The sequence below is a fragment of the Doryrhamphus excisus genome, linkage group LG7, assembly GCF_037039965.1.
Source record: "Doryrhamphus excisus strain RoL-2023G ecotype Guam linkage group LG7, RoL_Dexc_Guam_v1.1, whole genome shotgun sequence".
Classification (NCBI taxonomy): Eukaryota; Metazoa; Chordata; class Actinopteri; order Syngnathiformes; family Syngnathidae; genus Doryrhamphus; species Doryrhamphus excisus.
In genome coordinates, this window is record NC_136363.1 from 8,136,356 (window position 1) to 8,153,360 (window position 17,005).

At 41.6% G+C, this 17,005-nt stretch overlaps 1 protein-coding gene across 27 annotated transcripts in view; it reads left to right on the forward strand.

Annotated features, from left to right (window-relative positions):
* Positions 1 to 689: 689 nt before the first annotated feature.
* adgrb2 (adhesion G protein-coupled receptor B2) overlaps positions 690 to 17,005 on the forward strand; it is a 162,137-nt gene continuing 145,821 nt past the window's right edge. For 8 of the 27 annotated variants that reach the window (XM_078792009.1, XM_078792011.1, XM_078792007.1 and 5 more), the window contains exon 1: positions 693 to 1,396. The gene's annotated coding sequence lies outside the window, so the exon portion shown is untranslated. Of the gene's footprint in view, positions 1,397 to 17,005 lie in introns of all 27 variants that reach the window. The other 19 variants (XR_013627689.1, XR_013627690.1, XR_013627688.1 and 16 more) reach the window with 5 other exon arrangements.

Consider the following 17,005-nt stretch of genomic DNA (forward strand, 5'->3'; position numbering starts at 1 on the left):
AGGCTTGGTTCTGCAGCTTTAGCTATTTGACTAAAGGAGGAAAGTTTACATTTACATGTTTTTTTGACATCTCAATGACCGAGGTAGACTACAGCATTACCCAGTAATAATCAAGTTTTGGTGTTTGACCTGGAAAATATCATCAGGAAAGATAGATATGGTTGGCCGTATTGCAGCAGAATATAGATGGACGAATTAAAATGCATTAGAAAGTTGTTGATTTTGAATATTATTTTTAACAGTCATTTCTGTGATGGTTTACTTTAAAATGTTAGCAAAAATAAATTTTTATTGTGGTAAGAAATGCTTGAGAGCCAGATACAGTCATCAAAAGAGCCCTACCTGGCTCCCGAGCCATAGGTTCCCTACGTCTGCTCTATGTTGATGTGTTTAAACCAGCACAGCCCCAATTCCTTCCTTCTTTAGCATGTGTATAATAACCAGCGTCATGTCTGCAGCCCGTTATATATAACGAGCGTACATTGTATATGTTCGTACAATACAAATGCTAGTTATTTTGCATTTGAAAAGTCCGTGTGTGGACGTCACGACTTGGCGAAGAGCAGGAGTGGGTGGGATGGTAGGGGTGAGAGGACGTGTGTGGGGGGGCGGGGGGGGGGGGGTGTTCCGTTGCGAACGCGCCTGACGACGATTCCCCGGTGGAGGGCAGCGGGGGCGCGCATCCTTCCTCCGCTTGAGAAGCGACTGCAGAGGAGGCAGATGCCCGACTCACAGCCAGCCGCTGCCTGTGGATGCTCTCTCTCGAATAGCACAGCACAAGACGTTATCGCCCCTCCATCTGACTGGATAAAGAGAGGGAGGGGGGGGGCTTAGTTACAATATATTTTTTGGCTTTTTTTCTTTCTTTTTTTTGCTTCAAATGAAGAGCTCAGTTGGACTTGGAATACCGGGCATCAGTAGAAAAAAAGATTGCTGCTGCAGCCTGTCTCTTTGCGTTGGAATATACATGCGACAAACCATGGAGATTATATGACATGGATTTATGTTTTTATTATTTAACAACCGCCACAACAACCCTCCCCCTTTCCTTTTTCTTTTGCTTTCCTTTACCCTTTCGTGTTAATCTGGTTTGTGCTTTTCTTTGACTCATGGCTACTTTATGATTTCACACTATACATATATACATAGTCGCCATTCCATGTTTAATTTCTCCTTATTTGTTTTGGTTTTGGTTTGTTGTCCCCGGGATGCCTCACCAAGAGAACATTTTGTGTGGAGAAGATTCCGGAGCTGCATCCAGAATGAATGAATGAATGATAGTCTCTCTCTCAGCCCCCCACCTGAGACGTGCCATGGATGAGAAACTTAATTTGGATCCACGGAACCGATCGGGGATTACTCGTTACATCAAATAACTACTTCTGACAGCGATCAGGTAACACATTTGTTCCAACACATCATGTTTCTTGGCGCATGCTGTTTGGAGGGGGAGGTGAAGAAATCTATTGATTAAAAAAAAAAATCATGTAAGCCTGTAGACTAATCGCATAACGTATGAGATTCACTGATGTGAGGATTTACCACCAAAACATTGCAAAATCACACATTCCTGTTCGATTCCGGTGCATTTTTAAACAACATATTGAGTTGAGCCACTGAATGCCGCAGCGACAGTGTGACAAACAGCGTAGGTCACTTCATTAGGTACACCGGTACAAGTCTCACGACCGCCAGTTCAAGGAAGTGATGCTCGGCTGTGATTGGCACTCTGAGGTATTTGACCTTGTTGCAGATGTATTGGTTTTGCAATGGTGCATTCAGGCTCCCATATCGGAGGTGCAAACAAGGTGAAACATATTAGAAACTCCCCTTGGTAACTGTAATGTGTGTATCTCTTGAATTTGGTGCCATTACGTTGTACAGGTGTACCTAATGAAGTGTCTATTGATGAACTTTGCGCAGTAGCCCTCCTCGAATCACCTCCAAATCTCTCTCTCACACACACTCATGCATACACACATGCATACACACCTGAAAAAAAACATCCTTTACATCGTAATGTGAACGATCAGCAAGGGTGCATATGGATTTGGATCACGTTCACGCAACTGATGACTTCAAGTGGATGTGTCTTCTCAAGACGTCACGGTGTCCACGTATGGATCGATGGTGGGGGTCAGGGGTGGGTTAAACCGCGCTCCTTTGGGGGAATAAGTGATCACTTCACGCAATTGAGCTCCGGTTTGCTTTGCAAGCGTCTGTTGTTGTCAGCGTGGCGAGCGTCATGCCGCAGTGCTGCTTCTCGTACACTGCACCTTCCCGCCATCTCCTCATCCGCCTCCTCCTACTTCTGCCTTGTCATTTTTAACATTTAGTCAAGTTCTGAAAGCGTTTTTCGATACCGAGGAAAGGATCCTGGCGACAATCCTGGCTTGCAAGCAGGTGGATGAGGTGACGCTGAAGCGAGATGACAAGCCGGGATGCAACAACGTCCGTGCAAAAAAAAAACAAAACAAAAAAAACCTCCTCCCCTCTATAGTCTCTCTATCTGCACATCTGTGGAGCTTGCACCCTAAACATTCTATTCAGCACCCAACCCTTTTAGAATAACACAGCATCCTGTAATGACTCCAAGAGGCCACCTTTTATTCTTAAAACTGTCTTTAAAAACTTCACACATGCTGCTATGTGCATGCCAAAGCAAGAGGTGGTGCTATAACCGTGATAGCTGAATGTCAGCAAAGTAGATTCCTTCTTTGGAAATGATATATTGTCTAGTTGGAGCAGAGAAAGCCTCTTTAGGGCCTTCAAAATATGTTTCTTAAGAATTATTAGAGCCCTCTAGACATGGCATAACACCCCTATAGTCACTCACACACTCATGTTACCAATATAGCAGACATAAATAGGACACATGCTTGTGTGTTACCATAAATGTTTTCCCTAGGGGCTCTAAGGGAGTGGCAGACAAGAAGTGATGTGGGTTCAGAGTCGAGTTTCAGCTTTGCATACTGAAAGAGTAGCCTTTTTTATTAGGTACTATTATGTGTTATGAGATAATCCAATCTGCTCTAAAAGCCTGTTTAGGTGGTCATACAGTCTTTTTGTCTCTCATTGAACAGGAGTAACACTACTGACACCTAGTGACCAATGTAGAATACTACAATTCATCAATGCCTTTGCATGCATCTGTAGTGTCTAATATATATATTAAATTTTTTTCATTTTTGTGCTTGAAAATGCTTAATTTCGGAAGAAACCCACCAATCTTTTGATTAAATATCCCTATGTTTAGACAAATAGGCAACCGTGAAACAGCATTATTGGCGAAATCAGGCTTCGCTACACATCTCAGTGCTCTGATGTTGCAATGAGATTGTAATGTTTGTACTGTAGCACACATAGGTATGCTCTCATCGCTAATGTTTCTGCTCCATTGTTGTACGGGATGCATGGCATCTATTACATTGGACAAGAAAACAACATTTTAAACCATATATTCCAGTATCAATGCTCAATTTTTGGCAATGCACTTTCAGTTCTCCTACAGCGGTACATCATCCCCCTACCTAAAATGTCATTCCTGTTCATATTGCTGTGATAAAATAATGTAAAATATATGAGCCATATTCAGAGGACAGCTTTGACATTGGTTTCTTATTTTAAAGATACAGTGAATAATCCCATTTTGTTTTTATTTCTTGGGGCTGCCGTTGAGAACTAATGGAGCTGGCAGGGCCGTGTCCCCATTTAGCAGTGATGAGCAACCCAGGGTTGATGGCTGATGAGTTGGATATGAGAGGGCTGATTTGTAACCCCGCTGAGTAGAGGACAAACAGCAGTCAGGGACAATGGCTGAGTGAAGTGGTTCAGGGAATTTGAACCCAAAAATGGCCGTCAGGATGGTGGTGTGATTAGTGTGTAATGTTGGTATCCCCTGGCGTCGCCTTCTGGTGTAGATTTAGTGGGAAATCACACATTTGGTTTAATTGTCTTTTAATTTTGTTCCATTTTCCTGGCAACCATAGCTCTGGAAAAATGTTGCCATGAAAAAGCAGTCTTTCACTATGGAAATGTGCCAAAGTTTAAACTCTGTGTTCATGGTATGTCACCCAGTGAGCATGTTTGGCAGCCGTCCCTGTTGTGATTCACATTTTGCGCCTATAATAATAAAACATGCTGTTTCGTGGTTGACCACGTCTTAATACAAGTAAAAATAATATTAATAGGTAAGCATAAAAATGGCAAAATGAATTAAACAACAAATAGAAGGCAAAAGACTCATTCAAAGAAACTGCCATGTTGTTCTACACTAGTCACTGGGTGTCAGTCGTGTTACTGTAATGACACACAAGCACCAGACCTAATCACTGGAACAAGATTTTATTCCCGGTCGGAATTGTTGTTGTTGTTGTTATTATTATACCACAACCGGCATTTGCTACTGACACTACAGTACTGTTGTGGCTTTAAGCCACAGCAAGCTGAAACTTAATTGAATACCTCAATACTTCCTGTCCACCACTTCATCTCCTCCCCTAGCCATCACACAAGCTCAAGGCTTATGTATGTCTTCAATGCATTATTTTCTGTTATGTTTACTATGTTGAATAATACAAATGTGAAGGTGACTATAGGGGTGTTATTTCAGGTATTTAGGGCTCTAATGTAAAAACTAAACATTTTTGAAGGTTGTAAATAGATTTTATATCCTCTGTTGTATTTATACAGTATTTACGGCAAATGGTTGTTATACCAAATCATCATTTATACAGTGAAACTGCACCTTTTGTAGGGTCCTTTTATTGTGCCCAACCTAAAGTGCACATGTGCAATAACCATGCTGTCTAATCAGGGTGCGTCATGAATGCTCACTAACAGATTAGTGAACAACATTTGAGAGAAATATGCCTTGTGTTGACATAGAAAAATGAAACAGCGTTGAGTTCAGCTCATGAAAAATAGCAGCAAAAACAAGCGTTTGTTTTATTTTTTATATGCCCCCCCCCCCACCCTTCTTTAAAAGTACCCCATGATGAATTTTACTTTCAACACCATGGGCAGGGATCCTAAAAAATGTCAATGGAATACCAATTTTCTCCTCTGGAGATTTTTCTTTTTGCCATTAAACAAAGGTTTACAAATTGCACACATCAAGCCCAAAGAAAATCATTGCAGCAAACTCCACAAGACAAAACAAAATAAATCAATTGTACAAACGTGACTCAGTTTCCATATGGCCACTTGGAAACATGAATAGATCCCCATGCATGTCTGTGTTCAAATGACTAAAATGGTATTTCAGAGATGACATCAACACAAGGTCAAAGTCAAAGAGACACAGCGTGTGATTAATTTGTACGGTTTCTTACCGGACAGGTGACAGAAAGTCAAGGTTGCTGCTGAATGCCTGTTTATAAATGTCAACTTTTGCAACTTCAACTTGCAGCTTTCGGGAACCGCTCCAGCTACAAGGCACCTTACAAATGAATTTACTCAGTTGACTTTTTTTATATTAGAGTTGTATACAGAGATCAGTTCTCAAAGCACTGCCGATCCATCCTGGGTTTAAGTCTAATGCGCCTGAGCATTGAAAGCCAACGTCCGCAAAATTCACTAGAGAGCTCTTTAGCTTGTCTGGGATGAGCCTCTTTATGTGGAGCCTTTTGGCTCCAGCTCGGACTTACTGATCCTCACTCGGGCCAGAATCCAAAATGAGATCAACCCCCACCCCATCACCACACACCACAGTTAGATAGCTCAATGTGGCGCTTTCACTGAAGGATGCTCCCAACAGACAATACCATTGGCGTAAAATGGTATATATGTTAGAGATGTCAGAGTAGTTGATTGTGTTGCTGTATACATTTACTATCGGGGCTGCAGTGAGCGAGTAATTAGCTGATGGACCTGAAAAGTGCTGCTTCGGTTAGTCGAGTAATCGGTTCGGCCCTCTTTTTCTCGCAGGCCACATTGGGTTAAAAAATTTGGCGGAGGGGCCATCTGTGTATAGGTGGCACCAAACAGAACGTCATATTTGCTCACGGTGCAACAAAACAAAACACATCCACAGCACGTTAACTAAGCGCTTAACACAACATGTATCTCAGTTATTTCCAAATGTCCGCAAGACATGCTGGGTAGTCACGCTGCAACAATATGAACTATTGAGATTTTCAATGAGTGTGTTGAGCAAAAAATATTCAACTAACATGACCATTCATTTCCAGCAAGACAACAGATTTTCCCACAGTATCTGCCGCATTGTTTTGCGTCTTTTAATGTCCAATCAGGTTTAAGAACACAGATTGTGGATTACATTTATGTGAGCGCCGGATGACTGGAGAGTGGTAGAAAGTTGAGATTTGACTTGAACTTCCATGGGTTTATTTCAGACTTGACCAGAGACTTGTGATTAAAGACTTGCAAAACACTGACTTTCACCCACCTCTGCTATCCACAAAAAAAATAAATGCTAAAAACTATTTCTGAAACACGAGTGCTGTACTCCTGTTTGTGAGATACTGCATATATGTTCCTGAAACCAGTGATGAAATGTGCAGGGTAAATCGGACGAACTGACAGCTTGCAATGACATCGCTATCACTGAATGATCATCGGGGCTGCGATGTGACACGTATCAGCCGAAGATGTATGAAAACCACCCAACTCTTTGGCAGTTTTATAAGGCCTGTAAATGTGATACTAATAGCATCTTCAATATCCGCCCACATGTCACGCACTAATGCCGGCACTGCTGCCTCCCCCTCTTCCTCTCTTCCTTAACTCCCCACCTCACTGCGTTCGTTCTCTTTTTGGTTTGTGCATACAAACCTTGCTTTTTATCTATGTGACCTCCTGTTGTGCACATGCTAAAAAAAGAGAGATTAAAGCAATGCAATGTGCAGGCAATGGTGGCACAGGGGGAGAATGTACTGCAAACAGTGTTCACTTTCTAATGAGCTTCTCAATGAGCCACTGGTGCCGCTAAAGCCCAACTTGATGGATAATTATATGGAAGCCAGAGCTTTCTTTGCATTTGATGAGATACAATAAGCTTTACAGTCAAAGATTCACCAGGTGGAAACAGAGAAGAGATCTGAAGCAGCATGTATGGTGCTCCCCTACTTTGTATGCTTGCCATGCTCCATTTGGAGTCACAGATGCCTCTCTCACTGGGGCGGCACTCATTTGGCGTGGCCTCGGGTGACCGTGTCAATATTTGCACCGAGTACTGTTTGTGTTTGGGGTGTTCTATAAGCATGACTGGGCTTGGGTGAAGCTAAGGCGAAAAAACCCATCATCGGGAAACAAAAGCCAGCCTATGGAACCGCTGTCTACAATTAATGAAGGCCTTTTGGCTAGGAATGTGAAAGAATGGGTTTCACTGGGAGGCTCTGGGCTCTGTTGGCCGGAAGGAGGATGGGAGGGCAAAGAGAGGAGTAATTTAATTGTCAAGAATCACTTCTTTAATTAATCGACCACACAATGAATTGTTATAAAACAAAGAGACAGGGTAAATAAAGTCCCAGGCAGTGACTCTGCAATATGAATGTGCAGTAACTATTCGGTCCCAGCCAAAAAATATTTGCTTTTCATGCTGTATTTTTTATAATGGCCCTTAGGGATCTGAGAAAGAACGAGAACTGGCAGACCCTATTGATCCAAAGCATCTGCAACTCTTACTTTATAGTGTAGTGTAGTTCAGGAGGGCATGCCGAGCCTTCTTGGGTGGTTTTAAGGTATATTTATTTACTGAGGTGGCTTCTCTGTGCTTGCACTGCGATGAGTTCTCCACAGATAAATGGCTATTTTCATATGTTATCAGTCTGGTGTTGAGAATTACTTTGCTGGATGTTTGCTGGCGCAACAACAGGTGGTGCTGTAATCTGTGCAATCATTTCTGGAAAAAAACAAAACACTAAAACACGTAAATGGGAATCAAATATTTGATATTTGTTTAAAAAAATCATCATCCCTCATGGATGGCCGAATTGGCAGCGTCAACCATGATCGGAGCATCCCTACTGACTACTTCTCTGATTTATAAGGAAAACACAGCTATGGGATGAATGCCATGACTGCTTATTTTGCTGTTGCAATGGAGTCTTGTTATTTGGTAAATTGGATGATTGAAGTTGTATCAGTAACAAGAGGGGGAAAAAACACATATGGGTAATTTTACAATTTAGGAGTCTCTATAATGTGTGGAAATACCATACACAGCCACAATTGCGTGGCACCTTGTAGTCATACCGGTCGCACACTGCTGTAGGAACGCATTCTAGCACAAACTGAACCCAAGCCATTTTCGGAAATGTCTGTTTTGTATTACCTAAAATTGTCAAAATGAAGGCAAACCACATGTTGTGTTGGCCCCTTCTGTTTTGTAGTCATTATCATGTACTTGTTGCGGCACCCCTCTGCTCCTCATACGGCCCCTCTTAGAGGAGTGTGCTTGGGCCAACAAGTGAAAAGCTGCTTTCTGATGAAGCAGATGGAAGGAGCAGAGACGCCTTTTTGGTGTAATCTGATGCGATCTGATGTGTGCTTAGTTATTGTGTATGTGGAGGGAAAAGTGGGACCTCATGACTTGGTGTGCTTTTAGCTCAAAATGGATCAACATTAACCCTTTGGAACTGTATAAATATTTTACAAGGATGCCCTTTTAATATAGGGCAAAATACAACAAAATACTATATTGTATGCGCATGATTAATATTTTAGAACAAAATGCAGTGATACTGTATGATTAAGTACATTTCATGCATACAAATATGTCACAAATGGAACTCCACGGTGGTTAAATCCATAAGGGCACACTCCAAGCAGGTTGTTCCCATTTGTAAGAATTAAGCTCGACAATGAAGCCAAACAGCACAGAGCAGCCAATGCACCATTATCCAACCCTTGTATCACCATCTGGCCCCTGAGGACAATTCCAATGTCATCTGCTGGTTTATTACGTTATCCACACGTGCGCGTGACATATGACATCTTTATTCTCCTGCTTAGTGAACAGCAAGGCAACATTTATTGCAAAGCATGGAGTAAGTCAGAATAAAACACTCCTGTGGGTCTTGGCGTATTGACATGCCTGTTTGAATAAAGTTCGAGATAACATAACCCGCCAGACAGACGTGATGTTATGTGCCCCAGTCTTGTTTTTTTTATGGCCATGTGTGGCTTTTATATGAGGCATTTTACTGGCTTGTCTGTGTTTCACCTTGGAACAAACATAGTAGACAGGTGGAATTGCACTGTGTTAGCATGTTGAGTGGCCCGACAACGTGCCAGGTGTGTACTGTCTGACAGTGTAGTGTTGCCATGGAGACAATTAGCAGCATCTTGCTGTGAATGGTTTCATGATTTCAGGAACATTCATTCATTTTCTACCGCTTATGCTCACGAGGGTCATGGGGGTGCTGGAGCCTATCCCAGCTGTCTTCGGGCGAGAGGCGGGGTACACCCTGGACTGGTCGCCAGCCAATCACAGGGCACATATAAACAAACAACCGTTCACACTCACATTCATACCTATGGACAATTTGGAGTTGCCAATTAACCTAGCATGTTTTTGGAATGTGGGAGGAAACCGGACTACCCGGAGAAAACCCACGCATGCAAACTTTGAGTTGGAGAACATGGAGAACATGCAAACTCCACACAGAGATGGCCGAGGGTGGAATTGAACCCTGGTCTCCTAGCTGTGAGGTCTGCGCGTTAACCACTCGACTGCCGTTCTGCCCCTCTTCCCATCCTTATTTACCTATAATATTGGTGTATATCATTAACACACATTTTTATATGGTGAATCTTTTAGTTGATGTGTGTAAAGTTGTTACAAGTATTCATGAAAATTAATCCAAATATTGATTTCACAGGCAAATTGTGGGGACATTTTGCACCATTCTAAAGCGGACTAGTGCATTTAAGGATACCATTGTGTCACACCATGACACAACCACCACCATGCTTGACACAGTGACGTTGGTACTCACCTGTGTGATATAATTCTTGGTATTATAGGACTGGAACAAATAAAGGGTGACAAAAATGTCTTCATGCTGTAGTTCAACATTACAAAGACACATCAAAACAAGTTGGCAGTTTAGCAGTGTATGACATTGATTGATTGGTGTGCAGCGGTATCCCTCGCCTGCGGCACAGAGGTGTCATTTTGAGCATTGTGGCATCCCAGCAAGAAGTTTTATAGGTGGTGGAAGAGAAAGGTTAATTGGTAACTCTCACCCGCAGGTGTGAATGTGAGCGGCTGTCTTTCTCTCATGTGTGAGCCCTGCCATTGATTTTACGTCTGTACTGTGTGTTACCTGAGTTCTTCCCCAATGTCAGCTCCTGCCGCCTGTGACCCTGCAGAAGATAAACGGTGTAGATAATAGAGGGATGGGTGATGGAGACAAAGGAGTGCATGTTTTCAAGAAATATCTATATTTTTGGAGGATGTGCTCTGCCCTCTCGACTAAACATCATGACCACAGGTTGTCGTCATGTGGTGCTGTTGCTACCTTCACATCAATTACGCAGGTGGCTACAATGGGAGAGTTGCATAGGCCGACTATGTAATTAACCTTACTCAGGACCTCTGTGATGTATTACCTACTCTAGCACGAGGAGTGTGTGCAGGCCTTAATGTGATGGTCCTCATCATGGTGTGTGAAGCTACGTGCAAACATTAAAACACAAGATCATGTTGGTTCCCAAGCTAAACAAGGATTTTCCCAAACAAAATATGTCCATTGGTAGATTGTTGACAGTAAATAAAGATGCCAAAATTGGATTGCTTGTTGGTCAAATGCAACGCTAAATCTTGGTGACAAACTACTTGGCCCAAAGTGCTGCCAGAAAACCCAGCAGAGCCACGCGGTGTAGTTTGCATTGTTAATCAGTCTCATTTTCTCTGCTCAAATAATAACTCCCCTTTGGCTTCTGCAGAATCCCCTATTTGCTCCAAGTGTTGTCTTGTGTGGAATTGAACAAATGTACCCAATAAAAGCCCATGCTCCTTTGAATCTTTAGTGCTGCATTGATGCGGGATTATATAAACACATCTCAAACAGCAGATGGCACAATAAGAGTTAAAAGTGAGTTTCTTCTGTCTATTTAAGACAGATGTAAAACTCATGGAAACTCATCAAACTACAATTTCAAATATAAGCCATGTTTTTCCATTTTAATCTATACCAAAGCTGCAAAAAGATTGCTTTGCCAGTTTCCCATTACGATCATTTTAAACGCTTTCTTGACAATGACAATATATATACAGAAGCGTTTGCAAGAGATGGCAATCATGCTGTAATCTCCAGAAAGGGGAACATTTGCAAGTTGTCACCTCACATGAACATTAAAAAATATGACATTTTCTTCCTCTATACGTGCTCTAGTGAGGAAGAAAATCCCCAGCGATGCTCAGATAGGTTTTATACCTTGGAGTCTGGCAGCATTTTAATTCCCCTCGCGGTTCTGGTATCATCGCGGTACAGTCTGCTCTCACCACACCATCAACACCTCTCTCCCAGACCCAATTTTTACCAGTGATCCTAAATCTGGCTATCTTGGTGCACATTATGGAATAGTACCCAAGAACCTTGAAGGAATACAGCACCTATGAATGTAATTAGATGCTGTCAATCTCTAACGTCACTCGGGAATCGGGGTAGTGGGTTTCCAAATGGAGACGGTCTTTGCATTCATGTTTGCTTCAGAAGTAGAGCAGAACTCTGTATTTCCACCAGGGAATTTTGCAATAAACGTGTCTTTTTTACAATTGAATCCTTGGGAGTGGAAGTTGCTTTGGATCTTATTTGAATACTAAATGCTTGCAGGGCTGAACCATCAGTATCTGCTTCGCAACATCTGTAAATATTCAGTCTACTTTCCTTTCTCAAGAGTAACTCTAATTCATGAATGCAAATTGGGCTTAAATCATATGAGGATTAAACTGGGATGACAATAGGGCTATTTCCGCTATTAAATCTACAGTATCTGACAAACGTGGGTACATCCCTCACTTTTCTGCAGCCATTTTATGACAGCACAATTATATGTATTTAGTGTATTTGTCAGTTTATGTTGAAAATTTCCCAAAAAATATTGCATTGTATTTGTTGTTATTACACTGAGTCCAACTGTGTTCATAACTCAATTTACCTGGGGACCACTGGAGGTAGAGTCTGGGTGAGACTGGGCCACATCAAGTATTGGCAATGATGCCAACTCCCAGCATGCTTTGTGGTACTTGTTTTGTAAAAATTAGCTGAAGTCACGGGTTTAGAGTTAGCATTGTAGCTCTTGTCCCGTGTGCGTTTACTTACCCATTCAACTGTCATCATTGCAAATGTAATTAGTGTTCTGTCGAGTGACCACCCCCTACCCTGTTCATTTCACTATGTAACAAACTCACCGTGAATTCACTGTTGACTTGTGCTTCCCCCTGCAAGTGCCTCCGAACATGATGTCAAGTAGGGGGCCACAAAATATGTCCCGGTGTCCTGAAAACGACCCATGGGCCGTGAGTTTCACACCACGGCTCTAACGACACCAAAAATACTTCATAGGCCATGTTCAAGGATGAATGGCAGCTATGCGTTCACATTGCACTGACAACACGGCACTGACTACACACTCAATACGCTGTCTCCATTCACCCTTAAGGCAAGGTTAAACGGCTGTAAATATCTATTGAGTGAATAGGAGAGCTGGTGTGATCATATGACTCATTGTGTAGGTGTCTATGGGTGTGTGTGTGTGTGTGCAGGAGTATGTACACGTGCAGAAATTAGCATCACAATCATCTGTCGGCAGAATGTTTTTAAATTGAAAATTCATATTCATAAATCACTTTTTTTTCTTTTTATTTCTGAACCAGACTGAAATATAATAATGTAGAAATAAACCATTTTGCTGTGCTTGTCCTTGCTAGGACTCTTTCCACCCACATGCCACTAGTTTTGTACAAATGCAGGTAAATGCATTTATTCTTCCACAGTGTCAATTTACTTTCTTCCAAAAGTTGGAACCTGCCAGAAATGCTGCATCCTCGTCTCCGTCCCAGTGCTGTTATTGCCTTACAAACATTCCACCCACACCGCCTCAATCCCGTTTGTGTTCTATTTCAGGGTGTTAAGCTGCCGAGCATGGCCGACCTGCTCACAGCAGTATATCTGATCAGATCGATACCCATTTCGCTCTTACTCGCTTTTTCTATTCCTTGCACTCGTTTCTGACAGCAGTTAGGAATGATACGATGATTGAGTGCTGATGTGTCCACTGGGCCTCCTGGTTTGTGAGGGATGGACACAGGGGGGAGGTGATGGATACAGGACACAATCACGTCATGATACTCTCCCTTCAATATGGGAAATGTTGTTGGTCCCTTATTAAACTATTTTTCAACAAAGTATTGAAGACTGTGTCTCAGAGATATTGGAAGTAAGACTCAATTATTTTCTTATCGATAAATATGAAGCTTGCTGTTTCGATTAATCGAGTAATCGGTTCAGCCTTATTTTAAGATGTGTAGCGAAGCCTGCTTTTGTAATTATTGCTTTTTTTTTTTACAAAGCTTTTCTTTCATGAAGTGGTGGACCTGGACACAGGGTGAGATTATATAGGCATGGGCGGGTGAGAAGTAATGTGACATGGATGAAGGTTTTTTTTCATGATGTCATGGAAACCCAGACTTCTAAAACCAGCTGTTTTAGCGCGTCTTTTCTCACATGTGAGGGAGATGATATATTTTTTCACATTAGGTGGTCATAAACAGGCCATACGGGCACATTTTACTGTTAAAACATCATCACAAATGTCAATTTTGCATAATTAGGGACCTTTAATTAGTTATGGGTTCATCGTAAAACCTAAATTAACTTTCTAGGCAATGCTGTAAGTAACAGATTGACGTAAACAAACTATGTAACTGTTAGATATCTCCCCTGTGTTTTTGTCCCCGGATGCCACAGTTAAAGTTCAAATCTCATCTCCCATAACACCTTAATTGTGTTGTTGTTCTCTTCATTGAGCGTGATTACATCTTTCATCCTGACCGTTGTCAGGTAGGGATTATTCAGATGAGGATGCAGAATGATTTCGTTAACAGCATCCCTCATCAGATGTCTTTGTTTTCCCTTCTTTTTCCCCCCTGTTTGTGTGCGTTGGCCCGGCAGCATGCTATTAGTACAGAGAGTACATCACTAAAAAGTGAATACACACAGTCAACACAACCAAAATGAAACCAAAACCAAACCTCCTCTTATTATTATTGTTTTTTTGTTTTTTTTACATTTGTCCGTTACTATCAGAGTTTATTCGATGTCCTTTTTTTTTGGTATCTGAAGCATGTTTTCTGTTTCATCCTACCTTGCCTATTGGGATATACCATTTTCATTTTGCATAAGTGCTGCTATGGTAACCTTGGCTTCCTAGTTAGTGAAAATCACTCATGATCATCCAGGTGTACTGATATTGTGTTTTTTCTGCTTGCACGTCTGTCACTTCTATTTTACATTCCAGTGGTGTAGCTGCATTTGGGAATAGAAAACAATAAGGCAGTTACGTGTAGAGATATTTCTGAACATTACATACTGCATATGCACATGTGCAACTCTGCAGAATTTGCTCTATAGTTTGTTGGTACTTGTTGCACATCACAGTTTGACCATATCCAGCTTGAAGCCTGAAAAATGTTATTGTTTTATGAGGCAGTCTATACTGTAGATTTGGTCCTTTACACTGTCACTAAATTGACAGTAGAAAATACCATTATCTAACATCAGTAGCATCACATGTATTGGACATATATGTACACATATTCATGTGTTTTGCTTTATCCACCAGAATGTCTCATTAACACATGATGGTTTGAATGGAAATAACGAGTGAATCATGTTGCTTGATACGCTCTCTTTGGTTGCTTTGACTGACACACACTCATCCCCCTATTCCCCCCCCTTTCTTGTAACAAGTATACATCAAGCGGTGTTCCAGCCTTCATTCGCAGCGACAGCTTGTTGTTCTATCCACCGTTTCGTAATGAATCATAAATGTCAGTTATGGTTACCGTCCGTTACCGCTGGGTGATAGATCCCGTTGTCAGTAAATTTCATACTTTAGTGGATTCCTCCAGGCATGCTTGGATGCTCTGGATCAAATTCTTTTGGGAAATAAGGAACTAAGGATCAGTTTAATAAGAGGCCTATAAATGCTGGTCTGTCAAGAACCATATGGGATACTGGGTACTATGTTTTCAGTCATAGGCCGCATGATTGAACAATAGCAACTGGTAACAATGAACAATGCCTACAAAAAACTTGTATTGTTTTGTTTCAGATATGCTCAATTGGTTACATTAAGGAGCATCATGTCACTACATTTGTACGACCCAACATGTCCAAGAAGTATCAGTGTCTATTTATTGCTCATTCATTCACACCATATATATATATATATTTTTGCATGTTGGCGCTGTCAATATTTCGTTTCAGTTTAACTTTGTGTGAAAATTTTAAAGCAAGGATACAATGGGATTAAATATGTAATTTTCAAGTATCGTAAAATGACACAAAATGACGTCTTTAAATTACGGCTGCATGGTGAACAAGTGGTTAGCACACAGGCCTCACAGCTAGGAGACCCGAGTTCAATTCCAACGTTGACCATCTCTGTGTGGAGTTTACTCCGGTTTCCTCCCACATTCCAAAAACCATACTAGGTTAATTGGCTACTCCAAATTGTCCATAGGTATGAATGTGAGTGTGAATGGTTGTTTGTCTATACTATGTGCCCTGTGATTGGCTGGCGACCAGTCCAGGGTGTACCCCGCCTCTCGCCCGAAGACAGCAGGGATAGGCACCCCCGCGTCCCTTGTAAGGATAAACAGTAGAAAATGAATGAATGAATGACTAAATTGCATGAGCCATTTCTACATATTACGTAATAATGTATTGGTCACATTCAATCAATGACGCTAAACATTTCTTTTGCGAGTCATTCTTTCCTTTTTAGTGGAGATGTCGTCTTCAATGTTTGTCGTCCGTAATACTGTAGCTCTACATAAATATATACAAAAATACATTTAAATAAGTAACCAATCAATAAATGAAATGAAACAAATACAATGTTGTATTACCTAATGTAATGCACTGTAATGGTTAAAAAGAAAAAGTTCACTTTGGATCAAACAGACTCCACTAGCTGAGACATCACTGCCAGTGTCCTTGTATAGACTTGAGACTGAAATCTACTTTTTTTCCTTATCTACTTTTTTTCCCACCAGCAAAATCAAGGCTCAGTCGAGGCTAACGGTCATAAATTATAGCTGGGATATCTTTCCTGGCTGACAGCCAGATCTCATCTCTATACACATTTCAAAGGTGTCTGTGTGTGTCTTTACGCTGTATTTGTCTGAAACAACTCGACTATTTGTGTGTGTGCATTTGTTATTTAACCGCAATGATCTGTCATCACTATACCTGTCTTCTGGCAGACAGGATGTTCCATCATCCAACAGAAAATGCACCGTCATGTTCTTGTCATTTTGCAGCGGCCTCATTATCACTCTTCGTAAATTGTAACCTCATCCATCTCCGAGGGTAGAGGCGTATATCATCAAATCCTCATCACATTGAAAGTGACAGGCAACAATGTGCTAAATGTGGCGCTCGCACCTGTCTGCCTTTTTGAAGTCCCCAAGTAAATTTGGACTTTTTTTTGGAAGACCCAACTACATTCAGCGCGATGGAATGCTTTTAATTGACTTTCAGTCTTTACAGCCTCCGTAAAAGCCAGACACACCAATAGCAACATCTTGGCAAGGAGGCAAACTCTTAACAGTGTGAAATATGTGTTGGGCTGCTGCTCTTTTTGGCAGCTGTCTAAAATAACTGAGCCTAATTGGAAGTAAAAGGCCAATCCCACAGTGGGTACTTCAGTCCTCCGGCTCTGGTCTTGTCGCTATATGCAGTGTTTGTCGGCCATTGTGGGCTGTCAAGTCACACTCGCATAACTCACATGAAGGGTGGTACATATC